Source organism: Cryptomeria japonica, chromosome 8 (genome assembly GCF_030272615.1).
Source record: "Cryptomeria japonica chromosome 8, Sugi_1.0, whole genome shotgun sequence".
Taxonomy (NCBI): domain Eukaryota; kingdom Viridiplantae; phylum Streptophyta; class Pinopsida; order Cupressales; family Cupressaceae; genus Cryptomeria; species Cryptomeria japonica.
Genome location: NC_081412.1, coordinates 20,413,510 through 20,418,118, shown reverse-complemented (window position 1 = coordinate 20,418,118; position 4,609 = coordinate 20,413,510).

Here is a 4,609-nt window from a genome sequence, read left to right as displayed (position 1 = left end):
TGATTTCATTGTTTCCACTATTCTAATAATCTCTTGAGTCATTCAACTCAGCCATCATTGAATTTGGGAAAGAAGAAACAAGATTTAAGAGCATTCAAACCACTCGGAGGAGGTAGGTTTAGTAGCGAGCACATGATTGTGACATTCACAAATATTGCTATCAAATGTCTTCTTCAGAATTTGTTTGCTTTAAACATTGGTAACGTGGCCATATTTACTACGCGATAAGCCAAAGTTATCTGTAGTAGCATAAAACTTGAAAAATCATGCAAAGAAACAGAGGACAATAATAGATTTTTATTGAGACAAGACAAGAAAAATCATGCAAAGAAACAGAGGACATAATATCTCATAGATATTATGGAGAAGGAAAATCTCTAGTAAGAGTTGTCTATTGGTTTCTTATTACATTATAATCATGTCCAAAGTATTTGTCATCTGAGATGGATGCTCCTCTTTTGAAAATCAATGGTTCAAAGTTGTCTATTGATTTCTTATTACATTATAATTACGTCGAAAGCATGACAGATGATCATTTTTAAAAATCAACGGTTCAAAATTGCTAAAAAGTGACACAAGATGATTGAGAGAATTGCATCTCTTAATTGATATTCATTTTTTTTTTCCTTTTTCTATCACCAGTTTCTCCTTTGCTAGGCCGCTTCACAATTTTACATATGCTTTTAGCGTGTTTTTCCCCATCACTTGTGTTTGAATGTGTCTTTTTTGTTTTACCCCACAACTTTGGAACAAACATTTACTCTCATTTCTTTTGGAGGTGTTTTATTGCCTCTTCAAGTCCCCATGCTGTTATTTTTTTTGGCAGCCCAACAATTTTTTTCTCATATTTAATACGTTTCATTTTTAATTAAAAAATTAAAAGTTTTTTAATTTTAAAATTAAAATTTAACATTTATAAATATATATTAATTTTTCTTAATATTATTTTATTTTCAAAATTTTAATAGCATTTATATTATGATATAATAAATATAATATACAAATAATAATATTTATATTTAAAATTTAATATATTAAAATATATATATATATATATATGTATATATATATATTTATATATATATATATATTTATATTTATATTACACATTATGAAATATATCTAATGTATATAATATTATTTATATATTTATATTATAAAATGTGTATATAATATTATTTATTTATATTTAATAATATAAATATATAAATAATATTATATAATATATTTTCATACTATTTATGATTCATAAATTGTATGGTACATTATATAATATGATATTATACACTATAATATCTATAAGTTCAATTGGGGATGACCCCACAATGCAGTAGTTACCTACGAACCTCTTAAATTAAAATAATTGATAAAATAAAGACAACTAAATTCGCAAATATAGTAAAGTAAAATAGTAATGATAACAAGAATATTAAAAATAATAAGTATTTATAAATTTTATAATTGATAAAAAAAAATACCTTGGTTAAAGGAGGATATCCTTAAGTTCAAAAAAATATTTATGTTAGTGAATGTTCAGTTTTTGTAATCTTTTCAAGTTGTTTATTATATATTTTATATGAGGATTTAGATTTAATTTTAATTTTTTAATTTTCCAATTTAATTATATTATTATAGTTATAATTAAATAAATATTTATAACAAATTTAATTATGAGGTTTACAAATATTATATTTATGAAATAGATTATAGTCTAAGTTTAATATTATATTTAAATAAATTTAACAGTGAGTTATAGTTAATATTTAATAAATATAATTACAATAATAATAATTAAGCATTAGATTTCAGGTTAAGTTTATTATTAAATATTTTGTTATGTAGATTAAGTTATAATTATGAGTAAAAATATATATTTTTATCTAAATTAGACTTCTTGTTATAACTATTTGGATTATTTTTTAATTTAAGTAAGATTTAATTGTATAAATTGGAGTTAAAAGTAGGTTAGAATTGAATTAAAATTAAAATTTAATAGGATGTTTAAACTATAAAATTATCTAATTTTAAGGTTCTAATATATATAATATTATTCTAACTTATCAATTGTTATTTTAAAATTTAAAATAATTATTAAATATCTATAAATATTTTAATGATTATATTGAGATTGCTATCCTGATTAATAATTTTTCTATACCTCTATATATGTATTCTTATCTATCTTTATCTCTCCACATCTCTCTCTCTCTCTCTCTCTCTCTCTCTCTCTCTCTCTCTATATATATATATATATATATATATATTTATCTCTTCATCTACTTCTCTCCAAAATCTTCATCTCCATCTCTACATCTATCTTCTTCACTATCTCTCTCTCTCTCTCTCTCTCTCTCTCTCTCTCTCTCTCTCTCTCTCTCTCTCTCTCTCTCTCTATATATATATATATATATATATATATATATATATATATATATATATATATATATATATATATATATATATATATATATATATATCTTCCATCTCTATCTATCCATCTCTCCCCTCTCTCTTTATCTCTTCATCAACTTCTCTCCATAATCTCCTTCTCCATCTCTATATCTATATTCTTCTCTCTCTCTCTCTCTCTCTCTCTCTCTCTATATATATATATATATATATATATATATCTTCCATCTCTATCTATCCATTTCTCCCCTCTCTCTTTATCTCTTCACCCACTTCTCTCCATAATCTCTCTCTCTCTCTCTCTCTCTCTCTCTCTCTCTCTATTGAAAACATAACATGAGCTTATTGGTAATGGAGTCTTAATATATTTTTAATTCAAAGGTTTCTTTTTTAATCATGCTTGGACCCTTATAAGTAAGTGCATAGTTGATTTGAAGTTATCACTTCTCCATTTAGACCTTTCATGCATAGACAACATCAATTTCTAAATGGCCTACCAATTGACCTCATGTACTACACAAAGGTATGCAATAAAAACACCAATTTTTTTTTTCCTACTTGACCTTCTACACTTCTTTAGTGTACCCAGTGCACACCAAGGTGCAACTGATAGTTTAATTATATTCTTATTGTATTATGAATGTATATAATATTGATACAAATATTTTTAATATGGTAATTAGATTTACTAATTTTCAAGAAAACCTATAATAAAAAAATTTGGTCGAATAATATTGTTTATAATGAAATATAAAATGAATATTTTAATGAGAGTTAATATTTTGATTATGTGTAAATATGATACTTTTTTATTAGTGTTGAGTATATATGTTTGATAAAATACAATTTATAACTTATCTATTTGAGGAGGATCACTCAAATATAATCGTAAATTATTGAACATGCAATAGAATATTCAAGACAAGAGCTGGAATCGCTATTATGTGTTAAAAAATGTAAGAGGAAATAAAGTAAAGCTATTTATTGGAAGATCACAATAGTATACATTTGTACATAGTTTAGTAAAGTTAAGAATGGGATTTATTTTTATTTAAAGGAGGTTAACTCATCCTATCAATAGATCTTATATTAAAATAAAATTGATACCAAATACATAAATCATGTTGATATCTACATGATGGATTGCTATAGAGAAGACTTGATTAGAATGACAATTCTTCTAAATAGAAAATCAGTAACACATAAATACACTAATACAATAGACCATTTGAAATAAGAAATCAATAGACACCTATACAATTTTTACCTTGTATCCTAAAAATGAGGGATCTTATGAACATACAAAATAAATTATATTATAATTATAAAAGAAGAATAAAAATTGTATTGTATCATCCTAAATCATCAATCTTTCAACTATATGTTAGTTATATTTCTTGATAGTTTATGTTTTGTTACATGGTTAAAGTTACACATGTGTAGAATGTATTGAACTTTCTAGGTGTAGAATTTAATGATTCAACTTCACAAGAGAAGAATCATATGCAAGAACACCACCTATCACAAAAAAAGATCAATTAAGGATAATTTGCTCAACACAACCTAGAATTTTGTATTGATTGCACAAAAAGATATGATACAATGAAAGAATGAATCCTTATTAAGGGATGAATAAAACCCTAGATGCAAAACCCTGATGCAATGTTAAACTATCTAGCACCAAGTGTCACAATCATAATGAATGAGACAACTTAAGCTATTATTAGCCTAATGAAATAAAAGCAAAAATCACTTAAGTTCACCTTAAGTGAATAAAGTAATTAAAGGACCTAATTAATTTTAATAATTAGATAAAGTGTCCCAATTAACTCAAAACTCCCTTATGCAATAGCTAAAAAGATAAAGACGAGTGCAAATTTCAAGCATTAATGGGTCGTGACAACAAGGGCTCGATTAATATGATGCTTGATCAATAATGCTTTCTCAATAGGAATGCAACTTCTTGTTTTTTATCAAATAGAATTTGTCAATGACAAATAAATTTTTCTTTATATAGATTTCACAAGGCATTTCCCTATTTAGGCTAACATCCAATGATCAAATAAAAATATCAAGATTAGATTACAAATGGTAGAAATGAACAATCAAACACATTTGAGTTTGGGCTCCTTTTAGAGGGAAAAGGGCATTGGAAACCCTAGTCCTCTAAGACTACGACATTGGTCACCCTAGTCCTTTT